Source organism: Anoplolepis gracilipes, chromosome 9 (genome assembly GCF_047496725.1).
Source record: "Anoplolepis gracilipes chromosome 9, ASM4749672v1, whole genome shotgun sequence".
Taxonomy (NCBI): Eukaryota; Metazoa; Arthropoda; class Insecta; order Hymenoptera; family Formicidae; genus Anoplolepis; species Anoplolepis gracilipes.
In genome coordinates, this window is record NC_132978.1 from 9452501 (window position 1) to 9473877 (window position 21377).

Genomic DNA, 21377 nt, shown 5'->3' on the forward strand with positions numbered 1-21377 from the left:
AAAGTTCGCAATGACACTACCCGCAATTCTCTACATAACATTGTATTCTGTACACCGACCTTTACATGCATTTTGCGTAGCAGCACTCTTAAATTCCTTCAACTTTCCGTTTCTCTTTAGGTGTTTTATCGTTTTATGTATCTTGCGCACCATCCTATTTTCATACACATATATTTTTGTTCTTGTACTACTTATGGATATCTATGGCAATTGTCATTCAACATTGGAAAATCTAAACAACGATTTTCAAAGCTATGGAAACCGATCACCGATATGCTTGCGTCAATGTTGCGTCGGATTGGTTTTATTTCTTGACCGAGTTTCGAACATGACATTCTGTTGCGACATGTAATCGTAAAAGGATATTGAAGTTTCTGGTACTGTAATCCGAAACTTTTGAGAGAAGTAAGATTCTACTTCTACAATACTGTCTCAGTGCGAATCGTTCGCTTCTTTATTTCTTCTGTAAATACACAACATCTAAATTGAAGGATCCTTTAAGCTAACAAATCAATAATCAAATCAAACTAATGATGCTTTCGTAAACTTCTTTCATATCGTATTTCTCTAATATGATATTATTTTCTTTTTATAATAATTATTTGGACCGAATCGTTTATCAGAACAGAGCGTGCTTTTATTGAACATTATCCAGCAATGTTCGTTGAAATTTAATGCTACTCTGTTGGTATCGAAAATACGATCAAATTCAATGAATTAATTATAATTTGTTAATTATTATGATCAAATTAACCTTCACCGTCAAGTTGTACTTATTAAAAGGGCTTTTTCTCGGCAAAAAGACGAAATATAAATATGAATCCGCTTTTCGCAATTATAAAAAAATACTGTCTTACAAAATTGCAAATATATATATATATATATATATTTTGAAAAATTTGAAATTCTCAGGGATTTCTTTTGTAAAAATCATGATTTGGCAATTTGTTTAATTAATATTCTAATAATTTTTACGCATAGAACTTTGTCCTGAGCATTTTTTTTTTTTTTTTTTTTTTTAATTTGAACTTTGGAACTTTGGATTTTAATTTATAGAAAAATTTATATATATATATATATATATAAATGCCAGAAAAATATATAACTTTTGTTATCTGCAGATCTGTTTCATTAGCAAGTTCGATAACAGTCGGTCGTAATCGCGAAACAATCCTTCAAAGTTTTCTGACAGTAAGAGCATACGGTCCATCGATAGTACACCGTGTGCAACGATGTCCTGAAAGAGATGACATTCAAAGTGCATTTAAATGGATGAGAGAAGCGTAGACGGTCGGTGCGGACGAAACGGTTGGGTGAAGAGAGAGAGGTAGGTAGGGATGAGGGTGGAGAACTCTCACGTCGGTGCCGGATAGAGGCACCGCGCGTCCAAACTTGGTTGAATAAGCTAATGCAATCAAACGGCCGAAAGCGCTACTTACAACTTTGCCAGCTCGCGCTTTGCAGAGGCAAAAGGGACGACGGACTAGGGAGACATGGATAGAGGGAAGGAGGAAGAGAAAGGGATAAGGGGAACGGGATGCTCTTTCGGTTAGGTTAGTTGCCGACGAAGGCAGCAAAATGGAAGCGGAGGTCATGTCGAGTGCGCATATGCGATGTTACCATCTGGAAATACCCCATTCTTCGGTTGCGAATTTAACTTTTGAGTTAATTCGAGAGTTAGAGAGAACTCACATAATTCTCGCGATCTTTTTTTGCATGGTAAAGTCCGATCACGTTTATGGCCGAGCTTCGCCGGATATTACTAGGAAGCGATTTTAGAATTTAACTGCATAATTGACAAGTTGTGTAATTACATCAATCGTATAGTTTATTTGTAAATTTTTAGCATTTCGCTTTATTTTATTTGCTTTATTTAATAAACTTTGTTTTATTTAATAAGTTTTGTGCAACCGTTTTTAAGCAATGACCGTGTGATAATCAAATTTTGCAGACATTACATCACAAAAATAAACAATTGAGTTTGCTGATGTCAAAAAAAAATTTATTCTCGTACAGCAAGAGAATGTACATGTAGTCACGGTCAATTTAACGCACATTTGTCAGTAAAATTTAATATTTTCGTATTTGCTAGCTAAGTGATTGATGTAATACATTCACTTAATAATCTGTTCTCTCTGATTTATCCCCTGCCAAAATAGCGATGTACACACAGTGTATATTTCTATTAGATTCCATTAACTAATCGGTAATCTCATTCGATTACAAAATTATGTTGCTGTGCACTTTCGAGATGCTACGTAGGAATGGGTATCGAATTTGCCACATATGCACGGTTGACACGATACATCGACAATGATTCATCGCTCTGGCATGTCGATACTAATTATTTGCAGATAAAACTCATTACTCAGGCGTGATTAATGACGGATCATGGATCGATCTCTGGAATTTCACCTTCTCATCCTATACATAAAACCGGTTGCATTATCGAGAGAAATCTCGCATTTGTTATCATTTATATGAAATAAAAAAATACTGTGTTAAAAAGAATTACGGCAACATCGAGATAAAAGATTTAATTTTATTTAAAAGATTTAATTTAATGTAACAAATTCAATTGATCAATAACATCACTGTTTTTTATCTGACAGATATATTTTAACGCACACATTTTTTGAAGCAATTTAAAAAAGTTAATAATAAAATTTTAAAAAATCAAGAAAAAATTCTTCATTTTTATATATATTTTTAGTATTCTTTCTTTATATATATATATTCTTTTTATAAGCATTTTAAATTAATATTTTAAATTATAATTTTTTTGTAATATAAATATAATATTTGCAAATATATTATCTCGAGATTAAAATAAAAATAATTTAATATTTGTTGGTATACGATGAGCAAGAGCGGAATTGTGATACACCACGCGCTGATCTTTAAAATACAAATATAATTTAAAATTTATTAAAGGTCTAGTGTCCAAAATAAAAAAACTAATACATCCAAAAAGAATTATTAATTACGTATAATTAAACTTTTTATCCGTTTTAAATAGATTGTATTTACAAGGCGTCTACTCCCCGCAAAAGCATGAAAAATTTGGAATTCTCAGGGATTTCTTTTGTAAAAATCATGATTTGGCAATTTGTTTAATTAATATTCTAATAATTTTTACGCATAGAACTTTGTCCTGAGCATTTTTTTTTATTTAATTGCCGGAACTTTGTTTAATTTATAGAAAAACTCTAGGACTATTAAAAATAAAGCCATAAACTCTGAACGCCAGAACACACACACCAATCAGCCAACTATGCAAATTATGTATTTAATTGTAAGATATATATATATATAAATTTCTGCTTATATGTTTCATGTCTTAATATAATATTGAATATGAAGTACATATTTTTTGTAATTTTGAATGATAAAGAAATGAAAATTTTATACAAGTAAAAAATGTTTATCTTATAAAAATTATTCAGTTTTTTCAGTATATTCATAAATCTAGCATTTGAAACTTGAGAGGTTTTTTCCTTCGTATGAGTGAAAATATTAGAAAACGTATGTAATAAATAGAATTTATTTTAGAGAAAGTTATATTAAAAAAATATTCTCTTTACTAGGAATTTTGAGCAAAAATACCTGAAAAATTAGAAAATTTTTTTTACAAGATTTGAATAGACATTCTGTATTTAATACAAAAGCTAACAATAAGTTCTGAAAGAAACTGAAGTAGAAATAATTTATAATTTTTATTCTTTCTTGCTTTGGTTTCTATTTTATACAATTTATTACAATATATATATGTATATATTGTAAGAAATATTTGCTTTAAGATAACCATCAATATACTTATGAATCGTTCAAGAAATAATGCGAAATATACGAGATAATGTAACGATAGCAGCAACCGCTAACTTCTAGCTTGAGTTTCACTATGCGAATGACAATAAAGTACGTATAAATATACATACTATAAAAAATAAAACGCAACAAAAAAATAAACGTTGAATTTTCTTATGATATACTTTTGTTTATATCTGATTATATTTTATCATAGGCATAATATTACTACAAATCTAATATTATTTTTTAATTAAATCTGCTTTTTTTATCGTTACAATGTACATTCTCATTACAATGTAAAATAAAATTATAATGCAAAATACTATGTTCTATTTATGTTTATCTATTTAGTTGTGTGTGTATGTGTGAAAGGGAATAAAATGTATTTTATAGTATTTGATATATTCGCGGAAAAACTAATTTATAGGATCCCTTTAGAGGACAAGAAGGATTAAAGAATTGAGCAAATTTTTTCAGAAATTGATATATCATTTTTAATTATAAAATAAAAGTGAAATTAATAAAAGTGAAGTTAATAACTAAAAACGTCCTTGCAAATATAGAAGAGTACGTGCATATCTCAAATTAACATATAAATTACTATTAAAATATATGTTTAAAACTGGACAGTGAAGCTTATAAAATTTGTAATTTTTCACTGCTATGTACAATTTGTATTATGATTACAATTTGTCTGTGCGCGCGGATGATTCAAAATCTCTTTAAAATTAGGTCAAGTTCTTTATTAATATACATTTTAATTTGGACATTTTGCTAATTTAATTTACTGACAGATTATTGTTTGCAATGCTTTAGGCGGACGTTCTGATTAGATCGCACTTTTACATGTTTTTATCGAATTTTTGAACAAAAATAAAATAGGATCGAGATAATGAAATGCAGAGATTTGGTATATTGACATAGTATATTATTGTTGAACAATCACCTAGCTTACAGCAAGATGCACACGCGGGACTGGGTTATGTAGGAAAGTAATACGTTGTGTCCCGTAATCCTGGAACAAACTGAGGCAATAATTTTAAATCAAACGCTCCAGGAATAATTTATTGTGCGTGCCGTTGCGGCGCACGCTAATCACAGGCCCCCAACTCTAGCACGCTCACTGAAAGCCGGATGTTTTTAAATGTCCTGTACAAATTTCATTAACACTTTCCACCCCGCCCGATTCGTAAAGCTGTAAGTCTCGGGGCAATAAATCACTCTGCGCTAACGAGCACGAATTGGAAACCTGTGCAGACGTGGATTAAATTTTCTTGAAATTTTGCAACGGTGGGTCGAATTATTTTTCATAAAGCTTTTATTTATCGTAATAAAAATAACTGTACTGAAATTCGTAATTTGCCTTTGGGTCATTTTAACTGTACAAATGTATGTTTATATGTGTATATGTATATATATATATATATATATATATATATATATATATATATATATATATATATATAATACACGTAAAAATAGACAAGTGTGCTTTTTTAATGTGATACGAGTTTGGAATCTCCGTTTCCTTTACGAGTTTACGCGAAAATTGATACGCATTCCATAGCATTCCTCCTTGGAGAACGAAATAATCGTGGGACGTGAGAATGTCTCAAATGCGGCACTTCGCCGTCTTATTAAATTGAAAGTAGAAATATAGAATTCTGGTTCGTGCAAACCGGATATCTTTCAACTTTATAAGATTTCTCATTGTGAAATTAAATAATTATAATAAGATAGAATCAGTGTCACGTGTTAGGAACCAATGTTCGAGATGTATTTTTAATTTTAATCTTATATTCCTTCGAAACTTATTTTTATATATATATACAGAAAATATATATAGAAATTTATTATAGAATTTATTATAGAAAATATATTATTTGAATTGTTTTTATTATTAAAAATAGTTATGATCCAAATTGTATAATAATATGATAAATACACAAGTAGAGGAAGAACAAATTAATATGTAATAACATAAAGTACAAATGGATACATAATGGCAATAATCTTTTTTTCGCAATTTTGATGCAATGATAAACGGTATGCTTCTAGCTTCGACAGACATTTCAAAGGAACGCTTTCTTGAAAGCCGAAAGAGGAAGTTCTCATAATACCCGGCGATAAATATTTGTCTTGAGCTTATGCCAAAAGTGCGTGGTGGTGTTGTCCCTCTCCCCTCTCCGCGTGCGAAGTTACCGCGTTAAGAAAACGCTATGGATCCCTACGAAAAGGGAAGCACAGAAAGGGATGCTTTCTCTACCATTTCTCTCTTTCTCTCTCTCTCTCTCTCTCTCTCTCTCTCTCTCTCTCTCTCTCTCTCTCTCTCTCCTCTCTCTCTCTCTCTCTCTCTCTCTCTCTCTCTCTCTCTCTCTCTCTCTCTCTCTCTTGGCGACACAGTAATTGTTTTCGCAGCTAATTGTTTAAAAGCTTGGCAAACCTACGAGGAATTACGCGGAAGCAAGAGCAGAGACAATCCCCGAGTCAATATTGAATTATGAATTTATTAGCTTCCACTCTACGTCCTCTTGCCGATAGCGCGTGAGAGAGATCGGAGGTCTTTGCGTATAGATATCAGTGAAAGAAGATGAGAAGAGAAAGTACGAGAGGACTTCCTGCTTCCACCCCTTTATCAGCCTCTCCTTCCTCTCATCTTCAAAACGTGCAGAACAGTAATTTTATCGAGTACCACTGACGATACCATTGATTGACTAATCGTTCCTTTTATTTTCCGTTTTATAGAGACTTTTTCTCTTTGTAATCTTATTTTTTTCCTCTTATCACGCACATGTTTTATTTAGCTTTTCTTATGTTTAATTTTTTATAAATTTAGTTATTTCTCAAAATTTTGTTTTATTTTGTTATTGTCATATGACAAAATTAATTATTTGCTATTATAATAAGACAAATTGCTAGTATTAATGAAAATATTTGCTAAGTAGATAACAAAAAAAAAATTACACATAATGGTTTGAAGAATACACGTGGTTAATGGAAATATTTTCGGAATTTATATTCCCTGCAGTCAGAAAAGCTCATCGTTGGGCTATCTAACGAGCGAAAGAACGCGAGAATTTTTTTAGTTCGAAAAAGAGCAGAAAATGAGTCAGAATGAAGTAGAGGGTGGACGAACGGCGAGGGCAAATTTCCATTTTTATTTGCATTTGGACGATTTGCGATTCGATTTAAGCCCCCTGCCCTTTCTCCTTTTTCTCCGAATGTACCGGTGGTGGTTCGATAGAGTGGGTGTACATCGTGATTCACATTTATTTCTCAGGTGAATCAAATTACGAATAGAGGGATTCATCAGATTGAGATCACACATTGTGTGTAAATGCATATGAAAACGCACGAAAGATGACTTTAATATCAGACTTCTTTGATTCTGTTTAATTGAATTATTATTATATTTTTATATGTTCCTATTCTGCTAGCTAGATTGAAAACTACTTACACTATTAGTATTTTAAAGTAACGCATAAAACTTTTGATATTAAATTACAAGTAAAATAGAGCTATTATATATTTCTATAAAAAAGTAACTTCTGTTTCAAAAAAATAATAGCACATTATAAATGCAAAACGCAAGTCATATTATGTAATAGTTTGAAAAGCAGAGTAGTTTTGTATATGTATATGTACGAGAAAAAGAATAGAAAGAATAGTAAAGATCAAGTAAACGATGGAACGAGATGGAACAGCTCGGATGACAGGACATGACGAATGGCGCCTCAGAGGTTCACGTACTATTATGTAAATTTCATTAGAGTTTTTGTAATACGATAGTCCCTCGCGTGAGGATCCTACGAGACCCATTATTAGCAGATTTTTTCATCTTTCATACTATCTAATTTAGGTGTTATAAATGACATCAAAGGAATCGATGTAGCTTTGAAAATAAATGATTGCTTTCAGTGATTGACAGAAATGTTCTAAATACAGTATTATAATATCACATATAATATGTAATAAGAAATCAATTTTAAACAGACAACAATATTAAATATATTAAAATCCTGTCACACACATACACACATACACACACACACACACACACGCAGTATATAAAATGTATCATTAATTAATTTTCTCAGCAGATTTAATTATATTTATGTTACTTTGTTAAATACATATATTGTAATGGAAAATTTATGTTTATTCCCTACGCTTATGTATGCGTACTATAAAAATTCATAATTGAAAGAACATTACCATCCAATTATTTTATTCTAACATCGTTTATAATAAATATATTTCAAACGATCAATACACGTAGATACTGCCAATTATGTTATTTTGAGCATCATGCGCATTTAGATCTAAATTTAGATTACTCGTCGGTCATTGATTCATGCCGAGGAAACGTCGTCTTTTCTTGGTTCTTATACGCCTGCAAATTTTATGGCAGAATTGCAACGGATGTTCAAGCGCACGCCCGGGGCGCATGATATCCTAGAGCTGGGCACTGAAATGGGAGTCTGTCGTCATCGAGATTAGGTATATGACGGGAGGAAAATCTAAGTACGGGATTTCCTTCTCTCGTCTTCCCCGCGGGGCTTGGCATAACAGTAAACTGACTTGAATCTTTGTCCGCTATCCCACGGGAGAAGATTCCGTGGTAAAGGCGGGACAGCTTTCTGTTGACCTCGCAAATACCGATACTCCTCCGAGAGCGACGACGCTACGGCTCTCACATTCTTGCCGGCATATCGACTGCGCGCGGTGACGTGTACTCATAAAAAATGATATCGTCATGCATGGACTGGGTAAATTTCTTTTCAAGTTTATTTTATGATCGTTATTCTTACGTTTGATTGAATATCAGAGTTTATACCAAAAATAGTATCGAGTCACATGCATGTATTATCGATAACAACTGTACATTGTTACGGAATCAATTATACATACATATTTGTCTTTTGATTCGTTTTAATCGTTTATTGACATTCCCGATATTTAAAAAGATTATAGAATAAAAATATGTGACATATTAAATAGTTTATATATGGAATGATAATTTTAATAAATTTACGTTAAAATAATAAAGAGCGCTTTAATCCCGTTAACTTATTTAACACGTCACATATTTTTACTTTTTATTCTAATTTTTTTAAATATCATTAAAAATGTCAATCTTTTAAAATAAATCAAAAGATGATAATTCAATCGTACAAATATTTCTTGCATTTTATATTACTCATTTTATTTTGGGCATTATATTGAGTACAACGGTAAATTTGAATAAAAATCAAATTAATGATTCTTCAAATTCTTGAATTATCAATTGTAATCTCTGCACTATCGCATTACGAAACAATTTTACATACAGCAGCAGCAAAAATAGAGTCAGCCGTAATATCATTTAAATATTACCTACACATGCGCAGTATCATAAGATGAAATCGTTACATTTGCCACTATTACGAGAGTTGGTTATATAATTGTCTTGAAAGACAAAATAAGATTGCACTTTTGCTCTACTGTGTTTCAATAAAAGAGAAAAATATTTAATTAATAATAAGATACTATTTTATAGCATCAAAAGTAAAAATTTTCATAATATGACTTCTAATATAAGAGAATTTTATATTTCAAAAAATTAAAAAATTCGACTATCTTTACCGATGCTGTAGAAAAAATCCTGGCGACGCCCATGGTAGGATGTTCCCCGCGAGGAATAAGGTCCACGGCTACAATCGCGGTGGCGTATGAATAAATTCATGGCGGAGAAGTCGGCTATATAGTGGTAAAGCACGAGGAAGGGAGGGAGGGATAGAGAGAACGGTGGGCTAATCCAAAACAATGAAATGCGGCGGGCGGGCGGGCTAAGCGAATTAATCTTTCACGTTGCCGGATGCACAATGGGCCAACGAAGTTACATGATAATTACGCGTGGGATTCGTTATTGTGTATAATTTCGACCGGTCGACGGTTTCGGGAACGCAGCCTCCGCGCAAATCCACGCGCATTCCCCCGAGAGAGAAACGTCTGCTCTTAACGCGCGCGCGTTCCACCTTTGTAACGCGGCGTTCCTTTTGTAACGACGACGGGGGAAGAGGTTTTTTTTTCGATTTTTTTCTTCGTCCTTGCGCGGAAATGCGTTGAAGGTGTAGCGGGTGCGCGCTGAAAAATAGCGCGGTAGGAACGCCGGAATAGCCGCCGTTTCTCTTGTCGCGAGACGGCGACGTTTGCGACCGCTGTCTCGGGACATTCTGTAGAATTGCAATTTCAATTTGTACAACGTCGAGCGGATACTCGAAGTGCCCAGGACTATCCTAACTGCGTGCGTTGAATACCCCATTCGCGGTAGCCATGGTAAATACCTTCCCCCTTGTATTACCGGAGTCCGCCCTAGAAGCCCCTTTTGACACTTTTGCGACTTCCAGCCTGTTGAAACGCTATGGGAAATATTTGTTGGGATTCTGTAGAAAACGCTCGCAAAACTAGCAAATTATTTTCATTATTCACAATTTTAAACATTTTTTCATTAAGAAACTGTGCACATTCGTTTTGTAATTATTTTATTTATCTCGTCTTTTACACGTTATAACTTTTAATATTCTTATATATTTAAAAATCAAATAAAACAAAAATAACGTATAGAGAGAGAAAGAGAAAAATACAGACTCGAGAAAATTGCGTCCTTCGTAGTATTAACTCGAAATCCTGGCGCCTTGACTGTCTGTCCTGCCTACGACGACAGAAACGAGATGACGGTCTCTTCTTTGATAGCACGTGTATGTCCTTCCACAGAGCGCAATGTCCGCGACGACCACGCGAGAGATCAAGGAATTGATGTACTTTAAATGACATGATTCCCTCCCGCGATAAGGGTGGTCTGCTTTCAGGCAGGAGAGCTCGCCAAACAACGGGGCGAGCTCGTGTCAAGCAGTATTCAGACGGAGAACGATAAGACCGCCTTGCGTCTCCCAAAACGGAAATTGGACCTGAGCCACTGTCGACGGCGCGTCAAAAGCTCGTCCGGAACGTAGATACGTTTTGCTTGTGTCAAAATTCTGCGCATTCGTGTCATACGCATCGCAACTCTGCACGCAATCCGTTTTTGTATCTCTGAAAAACGATTCCGGCACTATGGCGAATCTATTCAATAGACACAGTATCGCGTATTCGGCGAGGAGTCAGTGCGAACCGTCGATCCACTGTATCCGACATCGATCCAATGTTATGACATGACATTTCTCTGGATCGAAGACTCGAATGTCAGTTATGCTTAACGAAATTACGTGGACCATATTTCTTGCTTAATCTCCGTTGTAAAAAACTCCGTTTTGAATGTTGCATCATACCAAATTGATTTATATCTTCAATGAAAAGCAAAGCTGTCTTCCGCGAATTGTATTGCGATCTGTGATGAGATTAAACTCGTACGAATTCGTTTTGCTTAATGTGTAACGTTTTAGTGTATCGGTAACACAGATCTGGGCTGTTTCGATGATCGCATTACAAACGTTTAATGTAAATTACGTGTATGCAATTACACTCTTGGCATAGTTGCATTAGCATACGGTTTGTTGAATTTATCGGCCTGGCGTAATCTTACATGCAACCGAAAACATCAATTTATATCAACACAATACGATAATGCGACAACATGTCGTACGCAAGATATTTTAAGTATAATTTTCCACGCAGAAGCCGACTTTGACCGATAATACGAGTGCTTCGCGAATAAATAATGTTATATACGCGTCACGAACATTTCAGCATTTTACGCTTCGGTGAAATTGTATACGGTGTCGCGGCGTCATCTGCTTCTACAACAGTAATTACATTTTGCGATTGCACTTGAACGTATTCGGAACCAAGCTCCATATTTATGCAACAGACCAACAAGCAGATAGTATTATCATGCACATTCCGTCTGCACTCTTTGGGTTTTATAAAATTATTTTGTATAAAAAATGTAACATTGGAAATTATATATCGTATGTTAGTCACATGAGAAATTGTAAAATTTATATATAATGAAATAGTTTACACACATTGTGCGAATAACGTCGGAAATTTTACCGTTGGCTACAGAAATATTGCTAAACAATATTTGTCGTTAGAGAAGAAACGATTTATATTTCGTATATACAGCTACAAAATCTCTTAGTCATATACGGCCGAGCTTTGACCGGCTTTTACACGGCCTTGTATATCGGTGCTGTAAGAATGGCGGGATTGAATTTCAAATCGCGGGTCACTGACCCGAATTTTTCGCCGACGTTTGATCTGATATTTAAAAAAGCCTCGCTTACGTGGATGTAGATCACTACGCTATAATCTCTCAACTTTCGAAGCGGCATGCAGAGTGGACGTGATCGATCGGCGCGGAACGGTGTAAATTCCAGACTAGCTGACTCCGTTGAAAATGTGAAATTTTTTCCGGAATTTTCATCGCACGCGACAATATCGATATCGATTATATCATACGGATAACACGATGGTCTTTGAAAATATAATTTTCGAAATAAAATAGGTCGAAAGCGATACTATATATATATATATATATATATATATATATATATATATATATGCACAGAATGGGAACGCGTATTATCTTGCAAAGGATGGACTCAACTAAAATCCTCCGGTGATGTCGCGTGGGCCGAGCATGTAACACTACAGCTGGTACGAACTTGTAAGGCGTATTCGTACGTGACAAATGGCACCAAATTTTGGTCGATAACTGTAGTTTTGGCTGACCTACTTTCGGTTAAGTGCGCCTCGATAATGGATTCAATTATCAGGAATATGAGCATTCGCCAGTGTTCTCGAATAATGAAATTTGTATAGAACGTACAAGATACGCTACAACTGGCGGCATGTCGCAGTTAAGCAAATGTGCAAATTTCTATTGTGGAATGTTCATTTCTTGCAAGAAAATTGATTTCGTCGAGACGGTCATCGTAAAATTTTTGTTTTCGAATTTCTAGGATCATCAGTTCTGTCGAAGAGAAAAGAAATGGCTAAACGAAACGAAACCGCACAGAACCACCAAATGAATACGAATGATTGTATTACAATGTAAGGTATTCGTTATTTATAGTGGCGAGAGAGAGAGAGAGAGAGCTGTGGGTGCAATTGATTTAACTTCCATTTCTCTGAATAGTGTTTTGGTCAGAAACGAGAAAAGAGATTGCGTGCAACTTTTGTACAATTTATTATTATTCGTTTATCTGACAAAATAATAATCTTTTTCTCGTTTGTTTCAGGTAAGTACTACATTATTGCCGTGGATGCAGACATGTGGTGCGACACCTAACTTTGTAAGTAAACATCGTTGATGTAGCTTTATACGATTGAATTTTAAAAGACATTTTAATTTAATTTTTATAGAAACACGTATACATGACAGACTGCATTATGTTATTCAATAGATTTAATTATTGAAGGCGAATTACAAAAAGATACTGTGTTTATGTATTTCAAGAACCATCAAAAATATTTAATTTGTCACAAAAACTAATTTCTCCAGAATTCTGCTCGTTTCGGCCGTGTCGCTATAGTTCGCAAGCAGACGCATTAATTTTACCTTGCTTTTCCCTCCCTTCGTGTTCTGACCAGCGCCGGCGAATGGCAAAATTTATACGGAAATAACGCGGCCGAATAAATTGCACACTTAATTGTAATTCTAAAGCCTTGCCCCCTCGGGCGCGACCCGCGCGTGATACATTTTTAATACCGCAGGACATCAATCTCGCATTAGCCTGCACTTGTAGGTGAAAAAAAGCGGGAGTGCTTCTTGGAAGATCTAAAATTACGTGACAACTTTTATTTATTTCCTTTCTTACATACCGCACTCGCTTTACCTTCTCGTTTTTGTCCTCTACAGTACCGGCATAAAAGTGGGGAACATATATTTTACAGGTCTTAGATTGCGCGATAGAAAGTAAAATGGAACATATTTATCCTAGATATTTGGATTATTATTAACAACATTCTGATAACGTGTGTTGCAAGTGTAAACGAATACACGAACAAACTCAGGCTAATTAGTATATCTAATATATCTGAGTATATTGTTTTTTTTTTCAATTCTTATAATGTATTTAAAACAAAATATGATTTTTATTTATTGAGAAAATGAAGGAATAAACGATAACTCGAAAGTATATTTTGTATATGTAAAGTGCTGTTGGCGTTACATAACTAACAAGACTGGTTTATAAATGTAATAATTTAGAGTGGATATGGCGAGCAAATCGATATTTAACCGTAGTGGTAGTCACCTCGTTATCCGCGCGCGGGTTTGCAGTCGACGCACGAAACAGTTAGCCTCGCTGGAAATATAAAAAAGCGGTTGCGCGCAGTCACCCGATTGTTCCGATAACTTGGTGGTGTGAGCTACTACTACCGAGACTATCGAATCGGTGAGCATCGCGCACTCCGGCACGCTAATTACAATTCCGACGCGGAAAGCGCGCGTACCAACGAAATCGCGTCGCGCCGAACATTATTAAAAGTCCACGCTTTTACGACCTCGCGAGAGATCCTTTTCCTCTCTCTGATCCGCCCCTAACTTTAATCAGCGCGCCGAGCAGATATGCGTAAATTATTGGCGAGAGGATAGAGTTCTATAAACGAGAATTCATATTTTTGGAATGTTCGGCGTTTGTGATACACATACTTGTTTGTGAGCACTCACAGACATGATTATAATTTCATAGCTTTTTTTACGTTTTGCATTTTACAACGTAAAAATATTTTAAATTTTGTCTTTCTTGTAAAGGAAAATTTTATCTATTTTTAATAAATAGTTTAGAGAGAGAAAGGGAAGGTGAGAAAAAAGTAAGGTTGAAAGACTTTTATCGATTAATCTGGCAGCATAAACACGTACTATCATTTTAAACCTTGTAGACGTGTAAAAGCGGAAGTGTAATATGAGGGCAAGCAAAAAGGAGGATATTGCAGCATAACAGAAGCAGGCATTATAAAGGAGGATAAATATGTATGCGGCCCGACGATGCTCAAGTGAGTGTTCAAACGGGAGGAAGGGTGGGAAGCGAGGAGGAGAAGGGCTCACAGGGTGGCCCGCGGGAAGATAAAGGGCGGTCGAGAAGTAAGAATTCGATTATCTCAGCGGATGCTCGAACTTCTCTCGGATTTCCTGGCGCGGATAATGGAGCACTCTTTGAAGAAAGCTTTTGCGCGCGACCGAGATACCCCAGTATTCTCTTTTTTTCCTGCCTCTCTTCTTACGCACTTCTACTTCCACTTCTTCTTCTCGCACGCATACGCTACACCTGTTCTCTTTCTTTCTCTCGCCACTTCTCATTCGTTTTGTCGAATAAAAATTCAAAGCTGTTCGTAAAACGAAAGAAGGTAGACACCGTGGGTAGGCAATGATGACAGAAAAAGGTTTACGATGCGCGTACGAGGGGTAATAGAGAGAAAGAGAGAGAGAGAGAGTGTTAGATCAAAAGTGAGGGAGAGAATACCAGAATTTTAGTTGGCGGTTGAGGTAGACGGAGAGGAAATCATAGAAAGAGAGAAACGAAAGGGAGAGAAAGAGAGGAACAACGAGAAATAAAAGGGGCTAGAATTTGAGAGTGGGATATCTGTCAGCTCTACCGTGGTTTTTGACTCGGGCCATGAATTCGGCTTTTAACGTACGGTTCGAATTATCCCGTCGCGTCGCTAGGGTTATCAAGCACGCATCTTTTACGAGTGACATGAGCATCATGTGCAAAACAACGCTACATTTAACTTTTTCATTCGTTTGATATCGTCTCATTTTAAAGCACATGATTATGAACTGCGTTTTATTGATGCAAGTTATTTTTATTATTAAATTCGTCAATTTTTAATCTTTCTTAATTACATTTAATTTCTCTATGAATATCACAATTAAGTTTTTAAATCTCATAGCAATTTCTCACAACATATAAAGTAACTTAGCAATTAATATACCAACTGTATAGTATATATAATATTATATATATATATATATATATATATATATATATATATATATATATATATACGTATATATAATATAGTAACTAGTTAATTTTTTATTCATAGTCTCTAATTAATTCTGTTTTAAAAAGTAAACATTGTTTTGTTTGTACAAATACTTTGTGAAATATAATGCTTTTGCTTGCAAGATTCTATCATAATGTTATCTATAATCTGGATGCTCATCGGAAGAGATACCGCGTCAAACACATTAGAAAAAGAAACTTTTTATCTGCACTTATATACCTATCAAACATAAAGCCATACTAAGAATCATTTATCATCTTCGCATTTTTTTGTTACCGTTCGGCTGACCAACAGAGAAAGTCTTAATCCACTTCTCAGTGGAGGAACTATCGTCATTAGTTGCGCTATGTTTCGCTCTCGACAATATCTCCGACTTTTTTTACTCAAGTGCATTTTGACCTGCCTCGTTTTCACCGTAACAAACTAATCCAGATCGTAATAAAATAGTTGGACCCAAAGCGAATTGCTTTCGCCATTCTCTTTCCTGATGAGAATAAAATTGCTCAAATAGGGAGAGAAAAAGAGAGAGAGAGAGAGAGAGAGAGAGAGAGACTTAGTAATTGGAAATGAAGAATCTACTTGTTGATTGTATACCGTCCGGAAATTTAATTATCTATCGTCATTGAGAAAGACAATGCTACGAGATATGAGAAATTAAGTTATAACATGAATATTTTTAAATGATATATTTCCCAAGACAGGGATAAAAAATATTTTAATACATAAAAAAGTATTATTTTATATTATTTTTCTTCAGCAAAAATATTAATAATAAAAAATAAAAGAGATTCATTCCAAGCAATATGAAAATTATCACTGATTACACGTCACTGTTATTTTAAATTTCTAAAGTTTAGTTTATTTTTAGTTAAAATATTCGTGATATTTTACGAGTATTTCATCCTCTCTTTCTTTCTTACTTTTACATTAATAGAAGATTTGAGTGAAGATTAAGATGACGTACAATATAACCAGGTTTCAGAGAAAAGAGATGTTTCTAAATTTCAAGTAGCCAAGTGAATTGAAAAACAGTTCAAGTTTGTGGTCCTTCTCTCTCTTGCTTCTGTCACCCTTCCTCTCCATCCCTTTTTCCTCTCCCTTACTTTAGTGAATACAATTACATGTACGAAGGGGAAGGAGGGAGAAGAAGAGAGATAGCGAGTACCTGGGTGGCACTACATTGTTGGCTTAACTGTTCGTGGAAAATTGGGTGGGCAAAGCTTTGACAGGTTGTTTGGTAAACAAGCTCATGCGTTTACGTACAAACTGTAGGGGCAGCGCACACGGCCTATCTCTGCTTGTGATTCGTCAATGCTCCCTTTTAATACGTATTACCACGGAAAATAGTATATCACAAAGAGGTTAAGCAGTTTGTGACATGACGACTACAGTTATGTTTTGTAAGAAACGTAAAAGACAGAGAAATGTCTCGGCTAAAGATTTAAAACAATAAAGAAAGATATGAATTAAATTTAAAATATGCGCGTAGTTGGAATGTCGCCACGAAGACGACGGAAAGGGGACAAAATTTTTGGTACAATGCAAGTGTCGATAAAATGACCGCGCGAATCGTAGAAGAAGACGGTCGAAGCGAAGGCGACGGACCTCGAAGAACGAGTCTCGAAGAGAGAGTTGATGGGCAAAAAGAAGCGGGAGGAAACGGCCTGCGGTCGTGCCTAGCCCTTTTAAAATCTCTCTTCGTCTTTCTCCTTCTTCTTCTACTCTCGCTTACGCCAGAATTGACCGTTTCTATTTTACGGCTCCTTTGTTCTCATTTAATTCTTATCCCGGGCTTATTGCGTTCTGCTGGCGTCGCCCCTTGCGGTGTACTTTAATGGGAATCCATTTACGATCGCCGATCGATGTTGGCGCAACGGATGTCACATACGAGGTATAGGAGAACTCTGGTTAAAACAGGACCGACGAGGCGGAAAGACCGAGAGCGCGGACCGTACCTACGAATTTGCAGTTCGAATTTATTAAACTCCAACGGTTACCAGGATTTTTATTAAAGGGTAAATATAGCGAGCCCGGCCGCGTAAAACGTTTAATATTTGGCGCACGAATAGCCCGCGATTTTTTTATCCATTTCCCTCGATTTTTCACACACATTGTATTTTCCTATCTCACTGTGAACGAAGTGATAGTCGTCGCATGACACGCGTTACCGGCGATGGCTTTCCGTCATTCAATTAAGCGAGCTTATCGGCGTCCGTGAGCGGCTTTATTGTTGGAATTCTGATCCATTCATTGTCGATTTCTTTTGCAACGATTCTGCATGCTACCAATTTTCCATCAATATATTGGATCGCATTTCTTGCAGCTTTTTTTTTTTTTTTTTTTTTTTTTTAAGTGAAAGGAGGAAAACAATTTTATTCGAGAAACACTTCGTACCAGAAATCTTGATCATTCTCGAAACGATTGTCCTTGCTCTCCCGCAGCGATAGCTGCTATCGTAAAAAAATCCCTACGACGCGTTCGCGTGGTAATGAAAACTAATGTAAATCAATGGCCGGACGGCGTACGTCCGGAGATTTTAGTTACCGGTCGAAATCAAAGTTCAATTAACTTTTCCACGGAAACAATCGACGACTGATGAAGCGAGGGCGCGAGAATCGCGATTCGCGCAATCCCGATAGACGCACACAGTGTTGCAGAAAGCTGCGATGCGCGCGTGAATGTACATATGATATGCGTGTAGGTGCATGTATACATTTTCCGTCTCCCTTCGCTCTCGTAACGCATCGCGAGTTGTAGAAAAATACTCGTTCGTTTTTCGCTGTCTGCCGACTGTGAAGCGCGGAACTCCTCGGCTATCTCGCTTGGAAATACGTAACTTCTGTACTTGATTAGTTTCCTTTGCTAAAGGGATTTTTAACTTGAGTAGGTATTCAAGGAGCGAGGAACGCGAGCACGTTAATCACACCGCGATTTTACTCGGCGAGGCTTTAATTTAGCCACCGCCTCGATATCCGAGCGATATTTTTCATCAGTTCGTGTAGCAAATGCAGAAATTATCGAACTGAAATAACAAGAATAATGGTTTTCCGCGATTAGCTTCTATAAGCGATTAATATTTGTTGATTTACATTGACGTGCGTGATTTATATTGTTTTGTCTTTTGTATAAAATAGGATATCAGATGCATTTGCGAAAACACGAAGATCTCTCTTTTCACCGCTTATCCTGTGCTATTTATAATCATCTGATAACTGGACATTTAAATACGAATGTAAAATTTATGTTACATAAATGCAATTTGAGATCAAAAGTAGATTGCATTGTATTTTCTTAGCAAAATTTTCGACATTTATTTCTTTAATCGTATGGAAAGCTATTCTCTATGTTAGGTAAATATATAAAATGAAAATGTGCAGCAGCGCAAAGCAGTTCTGCAAATTAATTTTGTATGTGTTTCTTCTAAACGCTGCCTGCTACAATTTAAATGAAACGACGCATTGTATATTTCTTCGTTGATGTCAGCAGACACCCTCCGAAATTACGTCAAGGATGGCGTCATAAAAGTGAGAATTCTCATCCAGCTTGGTGCGTTAGCGCATTTAGCGCGTGAGTATAAAGTAAAAGTTTAACAATGAGACACTTCCTTCCGTCAGGATACATATACATATAGTCGCGCGCAACCTGAAAGTGGGAAGGGCGAGTTTATGTTCTTGAATTTCTTTTGTCGCTCTGCTCGGTGACAAACACGGCGACGCGACGTTAAGTTAAGAGGTGTTCGTTCTTCAGAAACATAACGGAGAACGTTGTTTCACGGTAATTACGGAATGGTTATGGTCGTTAGATGAAATTAATTAGAAACTACACTTTGGCCCGTTCAACCGCTCCGGAGTCTTCGATACGTTGAATACTTTAACTTGCAAAGTTTTCTGCGGGAAAGCGGTTAAAGCATAGCAACTTTCCTCATCAGGCAGCGAAAGCGTGGTTTGCATGTAGGAGACGATCACGTACTTAAATATCGACGTCATTAATTTGTCGCAAGAGCGTACGAGTATTAATTTTTTAAACTCGAGATAACAAGAATTAAAGCACATCTCTCTGTTTCGTGTCAATTTTTATAAAGAATTTTAAAAAAATTAATTGATTTTCAAATTTTATCAAATAAAATTAAAGAAAACAGCAGATGGTTAGAATATGATCAGTTCTGAGAAACGAGAAAAATAATTTAAAGAATATGGAACAAGTCTGAAACACTGTGTGTACTATTATGTGAGCAATGGCTTGTTCCACAATTGTATATTTTTCTGAACGAGCAAGAACACAACTCGAGAGATTTAGGCGGCGGAGCAAAACACGAAGAGGCGAGATGAGGCAGGAGTAAAAAGTCGGAGTGCAAGAGGGATATAGTCGTTAAATTCGCGTCGTAAATTATGCAAGCGTGTACATCGTCCGTTCTTCCAAGATGCTTTTCGCGAGTGCGCTTTATGTAAAACACAGTTTCTGGCGTTCACGGACCGTTATGTCGCGATTACGCGCTGCTTTTCAAGCAAACAATAAGTATCTATCTTGCATGTTGCGATTCGATTGTCAGACGCTGTGAAAAGCTCTTCCTTATAAAATATAGAAGATAAAAACGTAGAATTTTTCGCAATAATTGGCGCAATATTATCATTATTGGAAGAAAAATATTAACCAAATTAATATTATATTTAATATTTATTTGTCACATCTGTATATGTATTAAACGATTTACAACGGTAAATGGCAAATGAAAATAATAAATGTCAATAATAATACACGGAAAAACTGTAACAGCCACAGCATCGAACATAGTCTCCACAATTTGTACGATCGTTAAAAGATAAGCCACGTTCGAAATTCTGTTTACGTGCCTTTTCGTACCGCACGAAAAATCACTACTTCGATTTTCTACCTAAATCCAGTTGATTCGATTGCGAACGTTAGCCGTGCGAGACGAAAATAGACAAACGCGCACGAGGATTTTGCGTGAGGTGTATTTTGCGCGCGTGCGTTGATTAATGATGTTATCGACATATTCCGTGAGGCGTAGAGACCAATCAATCGATCTACTTCCGTCGAGCTCAGAAGATACTACCGTCAAAGGTTTGGGAAATACTTTACCGGGATGACAGGGTAGAGCGATTACCGAGACACGTGGAGATACGTTCGTAGATTACACATACACGTTGATTGTTAGAAGTCGACTCTAATACGTAGATGTCGGGAACTATTTAAACGAAACGATTTGTCAAGGATATCGTACAAAATTATCTCATGTCATGATTCTTAACTTTAACGATTACTGCAAATAGGAAAACGAAATTACTATAAAATATCTTTTTTATTGCGTGTCACGATTAATCACGCGTTATTATTGTTTTAAAATTTTATGTGTTTGACGTCAATTATATTATGTATTAAATTTAGGACGAAAAAGATTCACACTGTGTATTTTGTCATATTATTTTCCTATTCATATCACGGCATGCTAAAAGAGAGAGAAATGGACATTATTTACTCTATTGAATTTTTTGTCCAAAAATCTCTTAAATTTATCTTACGATCTTTTTGTTTCTTTAAATAGCTATTGG

The 21377-nt window shown here is 35.5% G+C and overlaps 1 long non-coding RNA gene across 2 annotated transcripts in view; it reads left to right on the forward strand.

The window, feature by feature from the left end:
- Positions 1-21377, forward strand: part of LOC140669689 (uncharacterized) — a 280179-nt gene that overhangs the window by 170852 nt on the left and 87950 nt on the right. Inside the window, exon 3 of one of the 2 annotated variants that reach the window (XR_012047376.1) lies at positions 13035-15696. The exons of the other annotated variant lie outside the window; for it this stretch is intronic. This is a non-coding gene — a long non-coding RNA (uncharacterized lncRNA). Of the gene's footprint in view, positions 1-13034; positions 15697-21377 lie in introns of those variants that run through there. 2 annotated transcript variants of the gene reach the window in all.